Source organism: Apostichopus japonicus, chromosome 13 (assembly GCF_037975245.1).
Source record: "Apostichopus japonicus isolate 1M-3 chromosome 13, ASM3797524v1, whole genome shotgun sequence".
Taxonomy (NCBI): Eukaryota; Metazoa; Echinodermata; class Holothuroidea; order Aspidochirotida; family Stichopodidae; genus Apostichopus; species Apostichopus japonicus.
This window is the reverse complement of record NC_092573.1, coordinates 3,072,174-3,098,984: the sequence shown is the minus strand read 5'-3', so window position 1 is coordinate 3,098,984 and position 26,811 is coordinate 3,072,174. Positions and strand designations below refer to the sequence as shown.

Sequence of the window (26,811 nt, the reverse complement as noted above, 5' to 3'; positions counted from 1 at the left end):
GGTATGTGTTGGAGGTGGTATAATATGACAGATGAGAAAATATAACAAATTCAATCAAGATAGAGATAGCCAGGGCACAAAAACCAAATAACTTGATCCACTCACTGTAACTTAGGTCTCATTCTCTGACATGTGATCTATGTGTTCGTCATGGTTTAGGCTTGCAAACTGATTTCAGCAAAGTCTAAAACTCACATAACAGAGTCACCAGTGCAAACATTTGTGATATATGTCTTTCTTCATTCATGGTTTAGCACATCTATGTGGAATGCATGTTGGCATTTGCAAATGTTGTTGACTTACACAGAAACTGCTGCTAACATTACTTTATCTAATATTGATATTGTTTAACAGAGAAATATTGCTTACATTCACCATGAAACGAGAAAGGCAAAAATGTATGCAGGAGAGTTTATGTCTTATTCCCTCCCACTCCAACCCCTTCCACCTTCACCCCAACTCTTCCATCCCCACCCCTTCTTCCCCCACTCCCCCCACAAAGCATGACAACAGATTTGTTGCATTGATCCCATCTTTCCATGTCACATAATCTTTAGCGAAATACCGACTGTGCCATGCAAACCAGGCCGAGCCGAAACTGAGACTGTTCAAGTGATTCACTACTGTATATTATCATCTCCCCTTTCAGAAGTCTTGTAACTCCTCGTTCCATCACAGCAAACGTGGTATATATGTCTAATTGCCTATTGACGAGGATTTGCAGTTTCAAATACTGCGATGTGAGTAAGATATCCTACTGAGTTTACCCTCCATAAATACTTCCCCGTTTCCAAACAATTTCACAGTTTCGTGTAAACAAAGCTCCCACTATCGGCATATCTCTCAAGAGACGCACGGTGGGAGTGTATATACTGGCTAAAACCTAAAAAAAAAAAAAAAAAATGCCTTACGACGAGCCGTCCTCTTCTTGCGTAGGCCTCCAGAACTGCAAACTAAAGTAAATTCTTTGGAAGCAATTATCCGGCTCGCTTTGCGTTATGCGATGATCCATTAGTGTAGCAACTATAAGTATGTCAATAATGAATACTGAAGACTCTCGCTGTACCAAAGTCCGCAACCGACTTAATTAGATTTTTCACAATCCAAGCATCTGATAATAATGTTTTATACCCAAGGTACAAAATTTCAGCTCAGCTTTTACATGATATTTCTCCTCGATGGTGATAAGCTGCGGCTGGCAGAAGCTTTCGTAATTGGCAGAAAATGATCAAATTTTAAACATGGCGCACTTTTCAAGAAAACAGAATGACCCCCAGCTGTGACACTCGGAAAGGAAAGAAGCTCAACAGCAACAAACATGACTTTTCATGACCACAAACATATAAAAGTTGACACGTTAATTTGTAAGACATACAAAATTTTGTGAAAGAGATTTCCTATCTATATAAAACCCTTGTTTTGAATTCTAGGTAAAAGTTCACAGAAGCCGGGGAGCGGGTGGTGACTAACTCAAACTGATCAGCTTTATGGAGATTTGCCTATGGCGCATTCAAAACAAGACAAGGCCATGCGTGTTGCCACCCTTCCAAAAGTCTCCAGTAAGTCTACCATAAGACTCGATGAAAACAAAGTCAAAAGCTTTCGGGGGAAATGTGACTAAGATTTGATCTTATGCATGTATTTAGAGAGAAAAAAAAAAACTATATTATTAAATGAACAGTTTCTCATCAGGAACCCTTGAGAAGTGTTAGGGAGTATTTCTTCATGCTGAGAAATTAGGGTCTGACAAAATGCTCCCAGCTGAAAAGTTTTGAACAAGTTGACAAAATATATACCATGGACAAATAATATTTGCATGGAATGACCTGATTTGCTGAAAATTCATTTGACTGGGGTCGGGAATGAGAAACTGATGTACCATAGGAACCAGAACCCCATCACAAATTTCAGTTGAAATAATAATTATAATTGAGTAAATGTTGCAAAGTTTGTTTTTTGTAATGTGCATCATAATAATCATAATCATATTAACCAAAAAGTATCTGGGCTATTATCAAATACTGAGAATCCAATCTAATTAAGTTTAAATGTTTATTAAGTTACCATGTTAACATGGTGCTAAATCTTAGGCAATGTGGGTCCCAAGTATCACAGATTACAAAATTATTTGAATACTCTGTGAGGGTTTGTTACTCTTTGACAAAATCAATCTAGCTCTGTCAATTTGTCTCTCTTTCTATCTGTCTGTCTGTCTGTCTATCAATACATTTTTCTACAATGCATCGGGTATGTTGAAGAAGACCCAGACAGGGTTGAAATATTAAATACACTTTTGTAAAAACTTTGTGTACTAGGTTCGTATCTCTGTTCCAGTTTCTAAGAATTAACATTTCGTAAAAAAAATGACACAAAAAGTTAAGTACTTCAATTTAAATTAAAATATAATTATCTACATACTGTATAAGGCAGTACATACTCCACATCAAAACAAACTTCCTTGGTATACAGTAGCACACACTGTGCCAAAACCTTTCAACTATTGGCACTGCCCATGGATAGGACTGATGAGGATGACCTACTGTACATATATAGTCTCCAGGGCTTTGATACGAGTGACCTATTATTAGCTGCTCGTAGCAGTAGCGTTAGATTATTAAATCTGGTTGTACGGCACTTCTACCTCTCCCCTAGCTAGACTATACTGCGGCTACACTGTACTATGAAACTACAGTACTACTTACACTTATAATGCTCGATCTGTCACATGCATGAGATAGATACAGTTGGCTCTGATTCATTACCAGGTATAGCTTGCCTCCTTCCTGAATTATTTATTTTTAGAACATATAATATCACAGTATAATTCACACGTGCACTTACTATAGCGGTATATAGTCATGTGACATGAACATTAAGAGCGGGCAAAAGAATAAACAAATTATAATGCAGGTTGCTGCTACGGTTCGTGTATAGTGGCTAAGGGTTACCTAGGGAAAAGATGAGGTGGTTATCGACAATTGGATGGATAGCAGTAGCACACACCAAGCACTGTTAGAGGAAAGGGGGAGGGAGGGGAGGGGGGAGGAGTATCCCGCGGAAACACCTCTCATCCCGACCCAACAGGTTCTGGGCCATGCCCTGCAAACGATTTACCTCTTAAATGCTCTAAAATATATCAACGTCCGGTGAGAAAGGAAGAGCAAGTATAGCAAGGAGAATTCTATGGAAACTAGTTAGAAAGGGTAAAAAACTTGTTAGCACATGTTAAATAAAGTGATTTATGCAAAGCAATATCATCAAAAGCAGCTGCAAACCCAACTTGAACATCTCTAAACTATATATAGCGACAGCAACCTTAAACCTACTTAAATATCCCTGAATCAATCCATCACTTCCAAACATCCACATGTACACATATTTTCTTAGATCCTATTTTCCTTCCCTCTGTTTGTGATGCATATAAACTGCCTAACCATTTGGGCCGAATGTCTGCTGGGGTCAATAATGGATTGTTCTTTTTGTTGTGCTCGCAAAATCCTTCAGACTTGCGAGGCTGTACCTTACACTAACATGATTTATGCAAATACCAAACACTGCTATCTCTGTATGTGTTCTCTATACATTGGTGATTGTGTAACAAATAGACTATACACCACTGGGCCAGTACCACTTTTGCTTTGTTCAGGGCCAATTGGGCAGATGTTCTTTTATGAATCGATACATCCAGTCTGTAAATCCATTATTATTCATTCAAAAGGTTTCTCTCTATGAAGGATACCCTCTTCTCTACGCTCTCCCCCCTCTATGTCCACCCAATCTTGTGCTAGGCTGAACAAATTGATCCTTCTTTTGTAGCTTGTTTGTGAATTAAAATACATCTAAGGACCAGAGGATTGAGGACAGGCTTTGTTCCTCAGTTCAGGTGTCCTCTGTCTAATGATGATCCAATAGATGATTCTATCTGCTCAGAGAAACTCCAAGGACGAAGGCTCTTAAGCCTTCTTAGAAATCCACAATGGCAAGACCTCAAGCAACATCAGGAAGCAACACTTGCATGGGCTTTCAAGTGAGGGACAATATCTGAAATGTGTGTAAGCTGTGCTTTTTACACGTCAACAGTGGCTATGGCCCTCGGTGCTTTCAGTAACAGATCTATATCTAACAGTGACTGATGTCAAGCTTGTTGAAGGAATGACAGAAACAACTATTCAATCAATAGATTCCTAACTTCAATGTAAACAAACAATACCTATTAAACAGATAGACCTACAGACACATATAATGAGGTCTTGAAAATATTGCACATTTTGTAACAAGTCTGTCAATGAGGAGGATGAAGGAAAAAGATTCTAGTCAGAGGACTTTGAAGAAACTTTGGGACCAAACGGATAAAGTTGCTCCTTCTGTTAGTGAAGTTGTGCATGCCTGCCTTAATCTTCCATCCCAATCTCTTTCACCAACCCTTCATCATCCCTACACTCCATTCTCCCCTCGCCATTCCAATCATCTCCCTCTGGCCCTACATCCTGTTTTCGTCCCCCCACCGTCCTCCTCCTGCTCCCCCCTCCTCCCTCACAAAACAAACTCCCCATAAAATAAATATATACCTCAAGTCACACACTGTGATAATAGATATGTACATGTACTGCTCTGCCAAAATATTTGCTCTAAATCTCTTCTTTACAAAGTCACTGATCATCGGAAAAGTAGAATGATACCGTACCATACAGAATTCATCAAAGTAGCTATATATACTCACAGTACAGAGTTACAGAACAAATACATTAAAATCTGTTTCTAAATGTGGTCCCCAAACAAGATCTCAACTTCAGACAAAGTAAACTTTGACTTATATTAATTCAAAGTGCTTTTGTCAATCCCACAAAAGCATCTAATCCCTCCCAGCTCTTGTTCAGCAAGCGAAAAGAGGAATGCTCCCCTTTTGACCCCAACTACAACTATTTGTCCATATATGTGGTTTTCCCTGATTGCCTGATCAGATCAAGTGCTGGCTGGCAGGGCACTGATCTATGTAGGTCGGTCTCGTTGCTTGCTGCTGCTGCTGCCTCTGTTATTGACAATGAAATGTAAGCTGCTACCCCATACCAATAACAGAATGTTGTAATACAAACAAGAGTACAAACAGAGGAAAGTGTTTCTTAAATATCATATTCAACAAAGTTAATAATGACACACGGACAGGTAAAAACAGCAGGTATATTCTTTAGAGAGGAATTGAAGGCTGGTTTTAAACTTTAACAGTGCTCAGATTTTTCAGTTTTATCCACTAAATTTAACAAACCCATATTGCAGAGTATTACCCAACATAAGATTGCAAATCATCTAACTAATTTAAAGAGACCCATGACTGAATTTCTTCCCTAATTCAGTCTTTAAGATCCCCTCCCATCCCCAGGGACCCTTCCCCCCCCCCCGTAATAATACATGTGTAAACAGCACACCAATCAGACAAACTTTCCACTGATTTAGTTCTTTACTCAAAAAGAAACTTGATAATTAGTCTAACAAATGACAATGACTGTTTATTATCCAGTGTAACTATGAAATGGCATTTAAGAGTTTTATCAAAATCAACACGAAAAAAAAGTGATTTAGTGTGATTTGCAGACTACTTTTCCGACCAGTAGTAATCTGAACTGAATCATCTACACTATCAACAGAGATTATTATTTCCAAAGCGAGTTTTCCTTTTAGTTTTTCTGAATTTGTTTTCGTTTTTAAGGAGACGCTCTCTTAGACGTGTCAGTCAAATACTAAAGACAGCTGCTGTATAGAGAAGCACGGAACTTAAAAGTCATCAAATGGACTGTAAACATCACTCTCCACGGAGAAGATGCAAATCGATGGCAGGTGTACAGTCCAAAGTCAGAACAAGGTAGAAGTAAGAAACGGGCAAAATCGAGTAAAGTGGTGAGGTTTGTGTCATGAATAATCTTGAGTCACTCACTACATGATTATCATTCCAAATTATCCTGCCCGTACCAAAGACAGATGACAAACAAAAAAGGGAAAGAAAATTAAAGGTCTAAGGCGTGCTTCGGTTACTCATTCAGCTGATGAGGCTTTTTGTCAATTGTTTGTTTAGAGTATGACCAAGCACGAATTTTGATAAAAATGGAAGACATGGAAAAAATTTTTCCATGCATTGCACTCTTAGGAACTTGTGACACTAAGCACTTTTTTCCTATCAAAAGAATCTTGGTTAAATAATAACACTTCCATCCCGATAATTTCCACCGACAGCTCATGGTGCAGTAGAAATCATATATGTAATTATCCATCCGTCAGTCCGTCCATCCCACGAAATGCAAACAAGTGATTTAGCTATTTTTGATTTGAAATGTTGGAGAGTATAACGTGCAAGTTAAGTTCAGCTGTATATAAGGGAAGAACAGATATGTGACCATTGACCAATTAAGATTAAAAATCCTCTCAAAAATCAACTACTAGAACTTTAATACTAAAAGTTCTGTCCAATTTCATAATTAGAAAGCTCTAGACATCAAGAACATAATGTAATATCTCTAAATCCACCCATTCACTCCTTTCTCCCCTCATCCTCTTCTTTTTTATTATCTCCCTTCTTCCTTGATTACCACATATTATTCCTCCCTTCCCACCACTCCCCTCATCTTCCCCTCCCCCATACTCTCCTTTTCCCATAAAGTCCGATGCTCCCCTCTCCTCATCTTCCTATTCACTTTCCCCATGCTCTCCTTCCTGCCCTCCCCTCATCCATCCCTTCCCCACCCCCATACTCTCCCTTTCCACAATCTCTCCTGCCTCCTCTTACCTCATCCATCCCTTCCCCCTACTCTCCCCTTCCCCAATCTCTCCTGCCTCCTCTTAACTCATCCATCCCTCCCCCCTCATACTCTCCCTTTCCCCAATCTCTCCTGCCTCCTCTTCCCCCACCCATCCCCCCTACTCTCCCTTTCCCCAATCTCTCCTGCCTCCTCTTACCTCATCCATCCCTTCTCCCTTACTGTCCATCCTCCCCTTTTCTCATCCTTCTTCTCCTGTACATCTCCAACTACAACGATCATGTTATGTGTAATTACGAAAGCGTTATTCTTGTGAAAATATTCACAATAACTCTCAGTATTATGAATACGAGTTATATAATCAATATTATTTAGATCTTCCCATTCCATTCCATCACTTCCCCTGACCCGACCACAGTCCCCTACATTTTTTAACATCCCCTATTTTTGTTATACTACTTGTTACAGCCATATATATTGGAAAGATATAGTAATTTGAGTGTACAGTTTGCCTAACTTTCCATTGTGTGTTAACACTGAACACAACACAAAAAACAACCTATATATGCCAGCATGGGTTTTCCCCTTCCATATGGACAGTTACATCTCATAAAATTGTCTTTAACAAGCAACAGATCAAGGTTGATTTCCTCGTTAATGCAACATTTTCTAATTAAGTCTGATATGGCACGTGTGTAAATAATTGTGTGTTTTATCACCACAGTGTATTCATGCTAATCACAGATTTTATCACACAACTAGTACCGAATTCATGGCTTAACAAATTAAAGAAGAGGTTATGATGTGTTTAAATGATGGGAATGGGGATGGGTGGATGGGGGTGGGGGGATGGGGGTGGGGGGATGAGAGACGAGGAATTAATAATGGAGGTTAGAACAAGGACATCCCTACCCGCACACTTGAACACACCCAGAGCTCTGCGAACATATGGAGATATTTATAAGACTATCAGCTTATCAGTGCAACAATCAAAAACAGATAATTCATTTCTTAAGACCCTACTATTTTTTAAGAATAGGTACACAATTCTCAAATATAAAAACTTTATCCTCCAATTACTGACAGAAACACATACTGTCAGTCTCTCACTTGTAACGAGAATTTGTGATCTTAAACGTAAATAATACAGACGCACTTAACACAACTCAAGCATCACATAATATGCACGATCAACATGTAAGATCAATTAAACTGTACAGCATTTCCTGCACACAGGGCTATAGGTTTAATCACATGAAACGAGATCCTACTCCTCCAGACAAACATAATTAATGCAGCAGCCACTGCAGAGAGTTACAGCTAATGCAATGCAGCCTATCATAGACCACGTTGTCAGAGGTTCATTACCCCGCAACACTGACGGCTTACAGTGAGCTATACATGTGATATAGTACCTTAGATGTCTCTATCCCATCAACTCAAAGATTCCATCAATTGAATCCTCACAAATAGTACAAACCACGAACGACACAACACACCATGACAACTAACCTTTCTCTTGATAACCAACAAAAGCTGACTAAACCAACATGTTGTGTCCCCACTAGAATAAACCCCGGCAGCCGCAATCAATTTCAGTCTCCACAATGAGAGAGGTTTTATCTCCTTGCCTCTCTATTCACGTACTTAGCACCCCGGCTCTCCGTGCAAATAGTATCCATCCAGAGTGAAGTGTCTATCATTGAATAACAACAGTATATATTGCACAGTTCATTACACATTATAAAACTTACTGGTTTATATATTTACGAGTGACCCACTTACCTGTCTCCCCACAACCTATGCACCGCATTCTACCGTGTCTAGAATGCCCTGGTAATCTTTTAACACTGTACACCCTCACTGGCCCAAATGGCCTTCCTTCATTTTGAGACCACTTTCCCACAAAGTGGCCCCTGACGCGACCTCGGGGAGGGTGGCAGGTAAACCCTGCCACCCGCCGAGCTCGCCGAGAAGGAAAAATCTAACGCTAACAAAGACTGCTGACGCCTCCAGGCGGAGGGTGGAGCCCACCCTGAACAGTCAGGGTGGGGGTCCGCCCTCCGTCACCCCGTAGGCGTGCCTCCCCCTACACTTACAGAGGCCTAATTGAACAAGGGGACGAGGCCCATACTACCTTAGATGGTAAAGAGTAACCTGGTAAACCGAACTAAGGAAACAACACCCACCGATAGACAAGTAGCCGCAGGCGACCCAGGGGGTGGCGATGTCTATCGACGAAACGCGAGGAGTCATGAGTCAGGTCGAACGACCGCTCCCCCGTCCGGCTGCGTCCCACCTCCCTCGGGGGAGGGTGGCGGGAAATGGAGACAGGTAAGTGGGTCACTCGTAAATATATAAACCAGTAAGTTTTATAATATTTACTTCGTTCCCCACTTACCTGTCTCCCCACAACCTATGCACCGAGTGGCACTGTCCGATGGTGGGAGGCCCGAGGGGTGGGACCCCCGGAGCTCGTATCATCGAGCGACCAAAGCCAAATCGGCCCGTGATATGTCCGATAAGTAGCAGGCGACGAAGCGATTGGAGTCTTCCACGCCGTCGTCTTGCAGATGTCCACTATTGGAAAACCTGCGAACAGGGCTGTAGAAGCAGTGAAACCCCTGCTGTTGTGAGCCATGGATCTGCCTGGACCTGTAGCCAGAGGGCGGACGGCTTCCACCAAACAGCGGGACAAGGTATCCTCCCAGGCTGCTGAGTGGGGCACTCGAAGGAGGAAGAACAGAGATGTCGAAGTACCCAAGAAATCTTGTGTTCTGTTGAGGTACCACTTCAGTGCCCTAATGGGAAACCATACTGTAGTCTGTCCTCGGGGATCAAAGAGAAGGTCTTGATCTCTGGGATGATGATGTCTCCCGGTAGGAGAGCCCAAACCTGGTTCTAGCGAAGGAGGGGTCGAGAACTATCAGCACCCCACAAACCGTAGGACTGAAGGCACCTTAGCCAAGGCGAGCCGTTGCTGCCTGGCTTGGAGCCGTAGGGGAAGCCCCTGATGGAAGGCGGCAACAGCCGAACGAAAGTCTTTGATCGTCTACACCCTGCCTCCCTTCTTGGAACAGTATGGGTAAGGAGTCAGCGATCAAGGTTAGAAAGGCCATGGTAGGCAGAGTCTGTCTCGTTCGGCATACTCCGAATCTCCGTAGGCAGAGAACGTAAGTACCAAGGTTGTTCTCACTCTGGCGGCCAAAGTCCTTTCTGTCTAAGGAGACAATTTCCAGGCACCTAATTGTAGGCCCGTGCTGTCTGGGTGAGCCAGCGCCCCGTCTATGGGACAACCGACTGTGGTTTGTCCGGCAGAATCGCTGGCTCGTCCGCTAGGAGCTGGATAACTTTTGCCCGAACCGGGTCAGCGGGGCCACTATGATGGCTGACCATGCCAAGAGGGGGAAGATGTAAGCTTCCGGTCCGTTTCGCGACAGGGACCTGGCGTTATGTGGAAGGCCTGCGGGTGGGCCGCCTGAACAAAGATGAGCAGCCCATTGTTGCCCTGTGTCGCAATCAGGTCTATCAGAGGTCTGCTGAACATGTGGAAAAACCTACTTCATGTTCGTTGCGAAAGGGTCCACTCGTCAGGGTGGAGCTGTCCCCTGGGCAGAGCATCGGCCATCACATTCTCCTTTCTGGCTATCTGAGAGACTTGTAGGGCCATGCCAGATTCTGTAGCTGTGGTGTGGGTCTCCCTTGCCAGACGGCAATATTTCTCTGACCTGGTGCCACCATGTCTGTTGACGTAGCTATAGTATGTTACCACCGTCGTGTTGTCTGAGAGGATGGTAGTCAAAAGCTCGTACCTGGGCGCCAGAGGGCTCCAGAGAGCCCAACCCTGTGTATCTGCTGCTAAAGAAGTCAAGGACAGCGGCCTGCTTGGTGACCTTGTTAGCGCTTGCAGGACAGCCGCACTCGCAGTACTGATTCAGTACCACAGTACCGTTGAAGACTCTTTCAGTTATCAACCCGTTGCAATCAGAAAACTCTGAAGAAAAGGAATGTCCTGATGATGCTAAGCTGTACCCTGTAGGGAGGTTTAATGGAGGTTCTTTCCATGCTAAAAAATATTAATCATAATATTGGGGAAAGAAAAGGCGAAGACCTATTGAAAGATAATGATGCCTGAGGCGCCTAACAATATTACCCCGGTCAACGAAAACCTGTCAAGCAAAGAGACAAGTATCTCCTGGATGGGAAGCTGCACTGACGAAAAAGTGCCTTGCCCAAGGAAACAACTGAATGATCCGGCCAGGACTCAAACCTGCAAGCCTTAGATCACCAGCCCACTGCCTTCACCACTTGACCACAGTACTCTCCAAAAATGAGTACTGAAGGTACAGAATCTCACTCTGCTGAGTGAGTACAGAATCTTAAACAATGCTACCCTGCTACAAAAAATGAGACTGAGTACTGAATGGATAGTTTGCTTCATCAGAATCTTAAACAAAGCTACAATGCTACTGTTTATGTGACTCCTACAATTAAATGTATGTATTTAAGAACGTATTTAGGATCATCCTGCAAGTAGGAACTTGAGAAGAAGCCTCACTGGCTTAACCAAGCTGCAAGCTGACTGAAGTCAGTCTCTTATATACAAAATTAACGTCCATGATTATGAAAAGTCGACAACTCTGTAGCTGGACAACATACATTACTCTTGGGGTGGCCTGAACCGGGGACCTTATGACTGAAAGGCTTTAACCCTGAGCTAACTGAGCGATAGACCTACTCATCAGAAACAAACTCCCAACAGGGGCTGTGAAGATGGTGAGAGGGTGGGTTTGTAGAAAATCCACCTCATAAATCCCTGGCTGCTTAACGGAGCCCGGGGAGTTACTCAGCAAACACTAAAGCGTTACTAAGCATGTAGGCCTAGTGTTTTGTTATGGTAACGTTATTAGTGGTGTAAGAGGTATGTCACCGAAAACGTTTTCAGACTCATATTTCAAAACGATTTACGTTAAGACATTAATATAACATTAATATAACATTAATATCTCATAGAAACGTTATGTCGACGTTTTTACCACACCACATTTAACGTAATAAACACGTAATAAATGTTATGATAACGTACCCGTTACTCCTCAAATCTCTCCATGTCGAGACGTATCAATTTCGTAGTGTAGTACAGTAGAAGTATCCAACTTCCTATTGAAACCACCTAGTGCATAGCCACGACTAGGCTATCAGGTGCTACGAAATGCAACTGTGCTTAAAATGTCGGAACATCGAACATTATTCACGAAGCGCATACTGTATGCTCGGAGCGCGTTAGCGCTTGTACCTCTGTTGGGGTTTTATCCTACCCCTTTTCCAACTTACTACTAACGCGTTTGTCTTGGAAATTCACCCAAAATATAGAGAGAGAGGTTTATTCCATGGGATCGCTCACGTAGTCGACAGCTCGTTGCAGCAAACGTTGAGCTTACACGTGTCAATCCAGGTGACTGCTTGGCCCCCCTCCTCTCATAACAAATATACAGCGGGTATATTATCTTGGCAGTTTGCCAAGACTCTTAGAAGGCTTGTTTTCCTGGCACTTTGCCAAGCTTCGAGAACGTTCTCTTCTTGGCAGGTTGCCAAGGTACTAAGTAACGAGACTGTACTAGAATCGCTTCAGTTTGCGCCTTTTAACATGCTCTGGAGGGGGTTCCACAAGCTTTTTAAACAACAAAACATAAGCAAGGTTTCAAACCTAGACATATGGCGATGAATTATAACGAGAGAGAAAAATAATTAGCGAGGAGAATATGACCCATGAATGCCCAGGAAATCTATGTCATGTCCTGGTTTCTGCTGGTACTCATTAAACACACATTCGGGCTGTGTAATGATAAATGGTGTAGCGATTGCAGTGTCTTTCCGCAATTGATTCGAACCTGTCGTCGCAGCTCAAGCTGCTAGTTCCGTGGGGCAACACTCCCCTGATGAAAGAGACTCTTCCCCCTCTTGGAGGCGGGATTAACTTTGAGGCTGGGGATAAGTATATCTCCGTTTGCCGTGGGAACCTCGCTCCAGCCGGCTTTCCTTTCGGATTGGGCGTTTGCCCTTACTACCCCGATCTGGGGGCCCAGCAGTTGTTGATCTCATCGGTTCCCGGCTCCGGGACCGACTCCTGGGATCCGGAGTGGAACCTCGGTTCCGCACTCCCTGTGAGGTCTCGCTGGACCCGTGGTCTCGTCGGACCCGGGCCCCCAGAGCCCATCTCTGTGTGCGTACCTAGCCGGGTACCACTCCTCTCGACCCGGACATTCTGTCCATTCCGGTCGGAATTTCAAATGGGCTATTTATTGGCCTTGAGCCTTGCCCTTGCCTTCCCCCTTGGTCATAGAATCCGGACGGTGCCGGGACCTTGGGGGGCAATATCTCTTTCTCCTCTCTCTCTCTCTCTCTCCTCCGGCCTCTCTCGCCGGACTCGGGCTCCCGGAGCCTATCTCTGTGTGCGTACCACGCCGGGTACCACTCTCCTCGACCCGGACATTCTGTCCGTTCCGGTCGGAACTTCTAATGGGCTTTTTATTGGCCTTGAGCCTAGCCTTCCTTGGGTCGGAGGGGAACGTCTGTTCCGGGCTCCTTCTGAGGTCTCGCCGGACCCTGGCTCTCCGGAGCCCCTCTCTTTGCGCGCACCACAACGGGTGCCGCTCTCTGCGACCCGGACGGACTGTCCGCTCTGGCCGTCTTTGTCATGGGCTTTTGGTTGGCCTTGAGCCTTGCCCTAGCCCTTGGTGGTACATCCGGACAGCGCCGGCACCTTGGGTGGCAAAATATCCATCTCTCTCTCTCTCTCATGGGCTTTTGGTTGGCCTTGAGCCTTGCCCTTGCCCTAGCCCTTGGTGGTACATCCGGACTACGCCGGCACCTTGGGTGGCAAAATCCCCATCTCTCTCTCTCTCTCTTCTCCGGCCCTCTCCTGGCCTCTCTCCATCTCAACTCCCACCAACTCTCTCACTTCCTCTTCATCTCCTGTCTCTCCTCCGATTCCCTCCAGGGGTACTGTGGGTTCGGTGATAGATCTAAACTGTCCCGGCCTGCTAGCCAGGTGTCGATGTGCTGCCACTGTCTGGTGTGAAAACAAAACAGACTAGACAGAGGTCTCGGAACAGTTCACACATTTAAGGTGGCTTCGAGACATGTCTGAGAAACTCACGTTAAGGAGAGACTAACGGCGAATAGTCTAACGTATCAAACGGAACGACTATAAGGAGGAAGTAGGGTGGGAGTATGCTAACAGAGAGTAAAGTTACGTGACAAAAACAACGCGCCCCGCTAGAGGCTCGCGGCTTACAAGGTACGCTACAATAGTGAAACTTCCAACACTTAGAAGCGAACACGTAACTAGAATACATGAAGGAAAAGGACGAAGCATGTATACAAGGGAGAGAACCCCTCTATCCGCGTACAGAGCGGGAAGGGAGGAACAAGGCTACGAGATACGCCCCAAGTGAAACTCCCGACACTTAGGAGGCGCACGAGTAGCGAAACCCATGGAGAACATGAAAATATGTACAAATATATGAAGGTTCAAACAAGAAACAACAACAACGTAATCGAACCGCCTAACCGCCTAGTATTGGATAGGAGTTCGCGGCTTACAAGATACGTTACAAGGAGAAACACTTCCGACATATGGAAGCAACGTAACTAAACATATATGCATCGAAAAACTTGTAAAACGGACGAAACATGTATATAAGGGAGAGAATCCCCTAACCGCGAACCAGCGGAGGGGGGAACAAGGCTACGAGGTACACCCCAAGTCATGAGACTCAGGGAGCGCACGTAGCAACAACTGGAGGAAACATGAAAATATACAACAATATATGAAATCAAGGATACTCCCGTCTTAACATGAAAAACAACGAACGAGCCGACTATCTCGACTAGTTAGGAGATATCGGAACGTGGCTACAACTACGCTACAAAAGTGAAAACCCACACTGAAAGCGTAAAAAATTAACGAAGTACATGAAAGCAAAACATCTTATGCCTTAAGAAAGGCTGAAACACATGTACATACGGAAAACCATGCCTATCCGCGTAAACAGGGCGGTATAGGCAACGCTACAAATTACGCTACAAGGGAAAAACCCACACAAAAGCGTAAGAAGTAACGAAGGAACATGAAACAAGCAAAACATCCTATTTTTTGAAAGTAAGAAAAGCTGAAACATGTACATACGAAAATATATGCCTATCCGCGTAAACAAGGCGGTATAGGCAACGAACGAAGTAGTCTCGCAGAGCTACTACCTGCTACCCTAAACGTTACGTAAGAAAAAAACGAACGCATGGGCGAGAGTGTACACTAAAAACAGCCCCCAAAAACACCCTTCCCTACAAGAAAAGGATACTTATCAGGCTGGAAAAGATCCTTGGAAGTGCAGAAGTCCTGATAGGAAACTTCTAGAGTATAAATCCAAGGTAATCCGGGCGAATTTCGCGAAAATTTTCTAACTCCGAAAAACACATTGAGACACTTTGTGGGTAGAAAAATGAAGGAAGGCCATTTGGGCCAGTGAGGGTGTACAGTGTTAAAAGATTACCAGGGCATTCTAGACACGGTAGAATGCGGTGCATAGGTTGTGGGGAGACAGGTAAGTGGGGAACGAAGTAAATAGGTGATATCCCTACGTAAAAGTCAACAGGGGAGTTATGAGCTGGTGCCCTCCTTTCAGTACGTCCTGTGAAGCATTACGACGACCACGACCGACGACGTCCACATATCACTAACTGCAAACAGCATCACAGGGTTCAATGATATAGCTGCTTTTGCCTGTACTCCCAATGGGAGTCATCTGATCACTTTGTACTGCCACTGCCGATAGGCTAAATGATTACTACAGCAGCTAAACTGGCCATGTTAGCTCAGACAATCTGGATGCTGTTCAAAGCTAATTTACATAGTCTCTTAATTTGTGTATAGACCTCAAGGCATATATTACCAAAAAGTTATGGAGTGAATGTTTTGTAACAGTGGAATTGCAGCACAGCGAGTTAGTAGTTCAAGCACTAGGGGGCGAATCCCAATTGGTAGATATTTTAAAGTGATTATTACTGAGGGGGCAGTATTAAAGCAATTCAAAAAGGTGTGAATGGGAGAAGATATCATCGCATATCGTAATACAAACACAAGGAACGGCACAAACCGTGCAAATGAAAATAGGTGTCAAGTTCATTTTTCTCTGTAGGTATTTTGTAATAATGGAGGTCATGAATAAATCAGTAGCTGCCTGGGTGGTTATATTTCTGCGTATGTAATGTGTATGTATGTGAGTGAGTGAAATATTAGATGTTGGTTTATATTCAATATTCTACAATGAATAAGGTAACAACCATCTGCACCTAATGCCTACTATGATGGAGCTGGTTCATGCTCCCTGAAAATACAAGGGGAAAGATACTTAGAATGAGGTTTACCACCAATAATATTTATGGCAATAAAGGGTCAAACATTCAAAAAAATCAGTCATCCTTGAACTAAAATTGAGCCAAAAATCATTTTCAAAGTTTCAGATAATGCTATGTTGATATTACTCCACACATACCCCACTTCTTAACCCCCTCCAACATCATCCCACCTGTACCGCTAATACGCATGGCTAATTTCTTGTTTATTTATTCATTTATTTATTTATTAACTTATTTATTTATTATTTTTTTGAAGAGGAGCTAAGTGTGAAGATAATATACTTGTAACAGTTATGAAATATCTTGGATAAACAATTTTAAGTTCCAATGATAATTTATTTATAATTATGAAGACATGCAGAACATGGGGTCACAATTAAAGCATATGTACCATATAGAGGGAGCTCTATGAAAATTGATTAGTGGGATCTGTATATAAACTCCATAACATATCAAACAGAGAAAAAACAGGTAGGGTCAGTTGCAGACTATTCACTTGTTGGGAGTCAATGACTGAGCAATTTTCAAATTAGTTTAAAAAATTTGTGAAAGTTGTTAAAAGACACTTAATAATTTATGCATGTATGAGTACATCACAAAGTAAATTACCTTTACTAATTTTTAGTTGTTCTTTACATAATAACAAAGCATTGTGGATAATTTAATCCACAGAATAAGAACTATTGACACTCATTAGTAGGAGCACACAATAACAGATGTTTATTAACATGCATGTGATATATTTGAATGCTGATATAACACAGAGAGGTTAAAGGTCAAGGTATAGCTTTCAGACGACCTATTTAGGAAACATGAAAACCATGAGGCAGAAAGACATTAGCTTCCTGAAAACAACTTTTAGACTTTGGAACATGTCAACTGACAGTTAGAAGCACGTACAAACTTGATGAAAAAAAAATGTGATCTCTCTTTCTCAAAGCAGTTTTTTTAATTGATTTCTGTCCATTTTGTTTTATGCTATCCAAATACTAAAATGTAAAATCCCACTGCAGTTAATCAGCTTAAGAATATTCAAGTTGCAATCTAAATAATGGCATGTATAAGTAAAACATTTTGACAGTCTCAAATTTGCTCTTTACATGAGATCAAAAAATGGTTATATGTAAATGTGTCACAGGATGACAAACCATCAAGGATTAAGTCGGATTCCAGAAGAAATCACTCATTATTCCTTCACTTGGAATAGCGATCTACAAGAAAGCATTCTTTTATTCAATCGTACTCTTATTTTTTACTACCACCCAAAAGGTTGGTCAAATTAACAAGGCAAATACTAAAAGCTGATGTCCACTTTTGGAAAAAAATGTCAAAAGTTCAACAATAATTATCCATGCTTCTTCATCCTATGGTTCATCAGCTTATAGATTTACATTATGTAAATCGTATAGCACTGCAAAACTTAAAATCACCCTCTATAGGACAGACAGGTGGGATAAAGCACTGCTTGCCTACTGCATGCCACATCCTTTCACTGGAGTCAACGCAAGGTTGTTTTCAAAGGCCTAATTAATATGCCATGCCTGGAACCTTATATCGATGGAAGACATGAAATATGTATACTTTGGAAAGTTTGTATATATATCCGGCCTACTTGTGATATGTGGATATACTTCAACAAGACAGATGGGCAGTGCAGCACGAAAAAACTCTCTGATCCCATAAACTACGATAAGTCCATTTTTATCCGAGGGGGGGGGATCGGGGAGGGGGGGAGAGGAAGGGGAAACAGTGCTAAAATGTTACCAACTGTTTGTAAGCTAGGTTGAGTTTTAGTGCTAATGAAGAATGGAGGAGACAGGTAAATTAATAGAGGAGTGAAGCAAAATACATCCTCAAGTCTTTCGGCATGTGAATTGGGTACAGAGTTTCACTGTGGACCCGCCAGATCAATTCCGTGCCTACCTCTGCCAACACAACCATCTCTCAAGTGTCACCAAATTGAACACAAGCATTCCGAAGGAAGGAAAATAATTTCCATGTGTTGTCAATTTCAATTAGCTGAACTATTCAACTTAATAGTTCAAACAATCCAAAGATGCTGGTAACGAGCATTAATTGATTGAAAACAGCTGTGTTCATGCATGAGGAACTTGCATTTGGAAAACAATATAAAGTAATAGATTGTCTGTGCAACACCTTTGTCAGGCTTGAATGGTGATTTTTGCTTTACAATGAACAAGAATGCCAGCAGGCTTATCGATTCCTGATCACATTGTCTATGAAAACATTAAATGCAACAATGCATTCACACTAAAACGAAAGTGTTGACAAAGTTTGGTTGAAAACACTTATATGAACCTATATATATGTAAGAAGTTCATCCAAGTGTTACTGAAGTTGTCATATTTACAACTTACAATATTTTAGTCTGTTAATTATCTTGACCTGCAACGACCTACTTTTGGAGCTCTTCCAAAGGTGAAAGGGTTCTTGCACTCAATACTACCACAGGTACTACAGAGATCAGCATAACAACTATGAAGTTCAACAAAGATATACTTTTTGAATTTTTACTATAACATACAATATAAGGCTCTCAGACTTTGATCTCTATTGACCCTCAAAGAAATTCCTCCTCCATCAAATAATAGGATTCTTATTCAGAATGTTATAGATAAGTGGATCTAACCCTGTACATTACATATATGAAATTCAGCCAAGCTACACTTCTTGAGTTATGGTATACCTTTACAAGGTTTACAGACTTTGACCTCAGTTGTCCTGAAATAAACTTTGAACCATATCCTCCACACCCAGTACCGCTTACATCCAAGGTCTACTCTTGCTCTCCAAATTGCAGGCCTTCAAGTTCTAATATGAAGCTATAGACATTGATCTTCTACTTCACAGACAGCAAGAAAGAAAAAAAAACCGACCAGGAAGCCTGTCTACTTCTTTTTCTACATATTGAGCAATTAGAAGTTGCTTCATTGAGCCAATGGTTAACAGGGGGAAATTCCCCAAACACAGTCGCTCAACCAGAAGGAAGAGGTGTTAAACTATTACATTGGCCTAATTTCTCAGAGGAGAGGTATTTCTGTGTTAGTCAAAATTCATCACATGCTATAGTGGTACACAGACCATATCACTGACTAGCACTTGATTGACATAGGGAGGGTGGAGAGGAGGGGGAAGGGGCTATATAGATGAAAAGAGGGAAAAGTATGAGTGGGGAGTGGGAGGTGAGAAGGGGGCAGTGTGGGTGGGGAGTGGCAGGGGAGAGAGGAGAAAGATGAAAAGAACTTCAAGTATGAGGAGGAGAAGGAAGTCCTTCTGAAATAGGAAACAACTAGGCTATTGATAGCAATTCCCTAAGGGAAGGGGGGGGGCAGATTTCTCATAATCCATGTACCCTCAGTCGACACTGTGGTTACAGGATTTATGTGATGTATTATAACCTTAGATGTTATTTCATAATTTCTTTGTCTAAGCACCTCATATAGCTGACCTTGCTTGGGAAATAGAAACTGTTGAACAAGTATTCCACAAGTAATGAAACCATAACGGCTGGAGTATGAAAATCAAACCAGTGATGATCATGCTGTACGTAACTTTGTATTCATACAGCTCCCATCTTCCAAAGACATTTCAAAACACACCAAATCAACAAGTGCACAATTTTTGTCACTTCAAAAACACCCTCGGGAATCAAGATTACGAAAACACGGACTTAAGTTGAAAGTGTTCCACTTCAATTCCAAAGTATGTGAGTCTGTCCATTCGCAGTTAGTACTAGCTCTTCAGTTAAATTTAGGTACCACCATGTCAAAGGTAAGATGCTGCAGCCAACCTGCAATCAGGCTGCTATATGTAACCTATTGAACTCTGCCTGTTTCACACAATAGATATCGCTGGTCTCTATTGGTTGATCCGATATCCTAGATGAGCAGGATTTTTGAAGCTTCTGCAGCATTTCCATTTTAAAAGTTGTCTTGATAAATAACATGACCAAAACCATCTTAAAATATATCCTCCAATTTACAGTTACTGTGTCAATATCACAGCAACCCACCCACCCACCCACCCATCCACCCACCCACCCACCCACCCACCCAAACATTGAATTGTGAGCAATTTCTTCAGGTAAACAGACATTGACCTACCACAGAGGTTCACAATCACCATATAACCTCAGATAACACAGCACAACTGTGCACATTATATGTAGTATATACACTCTATATGGATAAGCAAAGACAATAAATCTATCAAGCACAAACTGTTCAATTCCGAAGTACTATTAACAAATTACCACAAATCTATTACATTTAACATAGTCAATGCCATATATGCCTAGTCTCCACTGCCTAACATGGAACTATATGTGTGCCCACGTATGACGATAAAAACCGCCACAATGACAAATCAACATACCTACAATAATGTCCTCCAAGAAGCAGAGCCCGGAGAGGAAAATTTCCAGGGAGAAACGAAGCTCACAGGATCTTTTTCTGCTTAATCCTAACGTTCCATCAGTCACAAGACAAAATGGTCATTTTTTTTTTCTCCAATCCAGTAATATTTGTTGTTTATATTTACAGTACTTCAATGGCTGTTAGAATCTTTAATAGCCGTTCACGACAATTCGAGCAGCTTCCAAATATTAACAATGCCACATAGGTGTTGCAGATGTCACTCCACATGAATAATGCTATATGTACACATACATATATATATATAAATATGTATATACATTACAACAACAGTCAAACGAGTATATGAAGCTTATGCTAACACAGCACTTCACTAGTGATCGCCTTATCACCTCTATCAGCAAACAACCAATATCCATTTCATGCAGTACTAATCTCTACGATACTTATCATGTCTGAGGACGAGCCCGACCAAGCTTCTATTTTTCCTCCGCAGTGTGCAAACAGATGGTCCAAAGGTCGTGAGTAGTATAGTTTCATTTTGGAGTTCACCGTAATTGTATAAAAATTGCGACTATTATCTACACAACAACTACTACTACTACGGAGAAGAAATATATGTTAAATTTTCCTTGTTATCAGTCTAGGTGCAGGTATGTATGTATATGCATATATATATATATATATATATTTATATATATATATATATATATATATATATATATATATATATATATATATGCAGATGCAAATTGCCATATATTCAAAGACTGAAAATGGGAGTCAACCTGAGGTCAAGTTTCTCTGCCTCAGCTTAAAAACCATGACTTGCGTAAATGCATGGATAGCGTTACAAATTGAGGACTGTAACTGCCTGTATAACAGCTTTGCACTGATAGTTACTTACTATATACATGGATGTAAAATACCAGTAGCTTTATTGATACTAACTTGATTCATAGCTGACTGGAATTGAAATATAGATAAGGCTGGTATATAACTATCATTACAGTATTTCCTTCCTGTGCCAAAGAATTCATGAGATAAAAGCAGCAGCCTGGATTTCAAATGTTCCTACTAAGATGCGAACATTATGGCGCTAGAAATCAGTCACTAGTCCATAAAAAAAAATTATAAAAATAAAATAAAAAAGGCAGATTATAGGTGGAATACAGTGCATTCAAGGTCTAGATAAAGAAGTTTGAAATAGGCTGGCCAAAAGATTTCTATCCAGCTGACAATGATAAAAGTATCCCACAATCTTACATTAATTAGGGTAATATTTATATAACACTTTTTTCCTTGCAGACCAAAGGATGCTTAGTGGAAACCAGTCCTGGCTCTCTCTATCCACTCAGTTTACGATTTGACCATCATCAAGCTTCCTTTTAAAATAATCATAAATGAGGTTTAATCTCAAAGCCCTCTGGTTCACCTGTAATTAAATCAATTATCTTCAGTTATACTGAATTTTTGGGACTGTTTTCCATCACCGTTTCAAATATATATACGTACATGCAAGCTTGAAAGCATAGGTTCCGTGCCTTAATTTATTCTGTGAATCACCCATCAATCACAAATTGATGCAGGTTTAATTGTCCATACCATTGCTGTAAACTAAAGTGTATGTATGACCAATAAGGCCAGAAGCTAGGCCACCACACTGACATATTATACATACATGCATGTATGTATGCATTATAAGTAAAACAGGAAGTGTCATACCTTTCCTGGACTGGTAGCGATCAAGGATTTTATCACACTCCAGGTGACACTTGTACAAGGTAAGGTGTTGTTAATACAGATCAAATAGCTATGAGAGTAATCTGTCAAACTGTGGGTAAAATTCATTAGTTTAGCATAAACAACAGCAGTGACAACCATCAAGTAGTAGTTGAGTAGTAGGTATGTATATATGGAACCTGAAAAGAGGGGGTATTTTTAAGCCACAATATAAGCTGGCAGAAAGTACAGGAATCAAACACGCACAAACGTGAATCGGGCCAGTGCAACCTCTGCGTAGAAGAAAAGCTGGCAACCTTATGTATCGAGGACAGTATAAACAAAAAAACACAACTCATCTCAAAGTGTTGCCATGTCAACAAACTGCCCGACCGTGCTAGTAAGAAATAACATGTTAAGGTCACATACACGAATGTTTACGTCCAGTTGCCTGATGATCCCTGCACGTACTGCAGGCGTGAAACTCGGGTAACAACATGCTGTAAGTTACCATATATAGGTATACTATATTATGTACTTGTTCTACTTCTATGTATTGAGCACTTTTGCAGCAGGAAGTGAACATCTGAGTCTTTGTTTTATACATATGTATATATAATTATGTACACACAAAATGCTCACCATTTTTACCTTGTGATAAAATGTTTACAAGCAATGAATGGATATTCAGGAATACTGGGATAACCTAATTATTATAACATATCTTAGAACCCCCCCCTTCTGTCCCCACCCTTTTTCCACTCCCCATTTTTATGAATCTATCCCATTTCTGGTGACTCTCAATCAGAAGGAGTTGTTTCACTTTCATTGCCAAATAAAATCCAAGATGCCAATAACTACTCACAATATGTTGGTACTTATTCTATCTGTAGGAAATATTAATTTTAACCAAATTTTTGATTAATAGAATGTAACTCTGCCAATGATTGTCAAGTCCATTCGATTCTGAGAATTCTGTTACGAAAGACACTTTCCCATATCAGCATTAAAGTCGTACGCAAAATCCGAAACGGAAATTTTCAAATGTTCTGGGGGCCTGTTTATTGTGCTTTGAAATGACACATGACTAATATCTACTTTTCACTTCATGAAAAGCAGTGTTACTTAAATATCTACTGTAATTCTACTAAGTATTCCACAAAGTAGCTAACTTAATTAATATTCCGACTAAATCCATCTCATGGTTCTCATCGTGACGAAAGTTCATCTTTTGTAAGCCCTTCACTTAAAGAGGTCTTCCATTTTTTCCCGGCTGAATCTACAAATCTGATCATACCATCGATACACTCTACAGTTTACATCAATGTTAGGATGTTTAAGAAACTTTAAAGGCCTCACCCCAGATTTATCTGCTGAAATTTGCTATTCCTCTCAATTTATAGGCAATGTGCAGCTCATGGTTCCTCTGGAATAATCTTGATCTTCTCTATCTTAGAAATATATCTGCCGAAAAGGGCGGTTTGATGAAATACACGCCATACAGCCTGTGGGTTTTGTCTCTTCCCCCCCCCCCACCCTTAACCACCAATTGGACTTTAATTTCATGGGATAAAGAATTGGGCACTGTATAACTGTGACAGTGAAATTAATAATCTTCAACTTTGGTTATTTTGGTCAATAACAACTACTTGATATAATCAAAGTTAACTTCGATGTCAGAACAATGTGGATGTAACATGCAAAGGTTTTTTTTTTTTTAATCAGCATAAGAAAGTATTATAACCCCTTGACTATTTCAAGTGTTGCAACAACAAAAACATCTGTTGATATGGACATATGTTTTGAACCCACATATTTGATCTACAGATACAAATAGCTGACATTAGTAAAAGAGATTTAGAGTACTTTCCTCCAAGGCAGCTATCTCTCATCAAACCATGGATAAAACCATCAGACCCTGCTAATGTGAACTGTCTATCAAAGAATCATTGACTTGGTAGACCAAGATGTGGCATACTCCAAGGTGGGCATACTTGGTATAGAGGTCTTTATCAGTCACCTCCAAATGTTCTACTGTCTCAAGAGAAGTTAGGAAGAAAAGCAACAGCAGAACATAATTCTTGATATGTTATCAAACAAAATCTGGTCTTTTGCTGCTTGGACATCCAGATAACACAAATGGGTAGCAAGAGAAGTGCAAAAAATTGGGTCAATTGAGTTAAATTTTAGACCACTTTAGACCTCACAGGAGCAGCCTAGGAAAATTGTTTACTACTCAGTAAAGACTCTTAAGAGGTTTGTTTACCAGTGACAAAACATTCAGGCTCCCATAGTGAAAAATCTTCATGGTCATGATACGGATATGGAAGGTGCCATGCATGGCCAACAGTGTCATGTGGGTGGGGTTTAGCTAGTGAGAAATTCTACAAGGACTTAAGAAGCCACAATACGTTGACCAATTAATTATTGTGTAAGTCAATGGGGCAATTTGATACCTTAATCGGAGTAGGTCTGTTTTCTTGGACCAAGGACATGTCTTCCTGCAAGGGAGCATTGAGCTGTTAAAATGACCAAATAACAGAACTACTTGGTTTCTGGCTGAATAACATTCACAAAGGATAGCTAGCTGTCACCAGTCAAGTGGTTTTCCAGCAGTGTCCTTATAGGAGGACACATAACAAGGTCAAAGGTTATCAGCTTAATCCTACAACAACTTCTTCAGAGGATACAGATTTGATACAATAATAAAGTGACCCATATGAGTGAGTTTCAACATTTTCATGAATGTAAGGAAACAGAACTGTGCCAATTAATAACAATCATAAACTGCTTGGTATAAACTATGAAAATTTTGTATTTTTTATAAAAGATTCCACACTAGATGGTTACCATAATGGCAATGAAGTCTTAATCAACTTAACAGCAAACTCTTTGATTTGATGCTATAATGTCCTAAAAAATCCCATAACATCGATCCTTCCTTAGCTTGAGGAGTCAGTCTTTAAAACTAACACCCAAAAAATTGTTTGGATGGCAGAATGTTCAGATAGGTTAAAAATTCATTACTGACACTCTCATTATTAAGCTTAATTTGGCATCTGAGAAATCATATCCATAATAGAGATTCTCAGTTTGATGGATGACGGTCCTATTTTGACGCACACATACTCCAAACGTCCTGTGAAGAAAGCTGTTTCCAAGTCCCACTTTCGCAAGATCGAGGTCGACAGACTGACCAACCCCCCATCCCCCCCCCGGCACCTTCCCTGTCCCAGCATATATACTAAAATCATTTTCCTACAGATGCTGAGCTATATACATCTAGTAATCACATTGGCATCAATAAGAGACAGTGCTACTTGTACAGATAATATGTTGTGGTTGATTCAATTAGTAAGTCAATATAAACAACATCCCAAAACAAAGACTTGTCAGACGACTTTGTTTATAATAGGTTAGCCATTGTGGTTATTGCCCTGGACAAGCAGCAATCACAGCTGGCTCTGCAATGGGTAATGTAGGCATACTTCTGCCCTTGCTTTGTGATGGAACCCAAAGTGTGAAAGCTATCATAGTACATACTGTTAACTGGAATATGGATATAATCTATATTGGGACTGACCTGTATCTGTATATGAATTGTGCGACAAGAGTATAATCCAGGTCCGACATTCGGCAAATCTTAGTTGGGACTCCCTGGATATGTTTACTAGGTGACTTGCGCATACCGACTAGTGACTAGCTCTGGTAACATGACCCTAACAAATGTACTCACTCACTATGGTGGAGCTACATACCTGTATGAAGTATGGCAGAAAAACCACCCTGGAGGTATCATGTCTACACGCTGAAGTGTCGCAGATCACAAATATATTATAATGTACTGTATATTCCAGACATCCACATATAAGCACCATCTTGACTGCGACTAGGTTTACTTGCATGCCCGAAACATAAACCGCACGGTCTCATCAATTCTCACTCTTCATTGGCGGTTTATAACACATCAAGCTCATGAAAATTAACGAGGCTGCAAGATCCTGCATTATTTACTATACAAACTTGTCACATGTTTATTAAATTTTGCTTAAAACACTTGGGAATGAATACATGTATGCCCAGGCACAGTGACATTGAAACTAAAACAAAGCAATAATGAAGAGGCAATGACGAAATTAAACTACATATTACGGTGAGGCGCAAAACAATTACTCATACTGCTCACAAATATTCTTATTCTTTGTAAGAATTGATCATCACTGGACATTGCTATTACGACATCATCACATTCATTGCGGACGCAAAAGGACTTTTCCGCTCTCTGTTTTGACTTTTAGTCATCCCTTTCCGATCAATATGAAAGAAACTTTAGTGTATACTGATGACATAATTTTACTGTCTGTGCAGCACGACTAGATTGAACTAGTGTCACAACCAGAGACATCTATTATTGCTGTTTGTGCAGTTTGGCCTTACAGTCACCTCCGCTTAAGAGAAACTTCACAACAGGAAATGTGCACAGTAACATTATTACATGAGTGGCACTTCATATGGGGAGGCCACATGAC

General features: G+C 41.0%; 1 protein-coding gene across 5 annotated transcripts in view; it reads right to left on the bottom strand.

Moving 5' to 3' along the window:
- LOC139978480 (uncharacterized) overlaps window positions 1-26,811 on the bottom strand; it is a 137,538-nt gene that overhangs the window by 54,462 nt on the left and 56,265 nt on the right. The window contains exon 1 of one of the 5 annotated variants that reach the window (XM_071988748.1): window positions 20,562-20,704. The exons of 3 other annotated variants lie outside the window; for them this stretch is intronic. The gene's annotated coding sequence lies outside the window, so the exon portion shown is untranslated. Of the gene's footprint in view, window positions 1-8,258; window positions 8,483-20,561; window positions 20,705-26,811 lie in introns of those variants that run through there. One more of the 5 variants, XM_071988746.1, reaches the window with a different exon arrangement.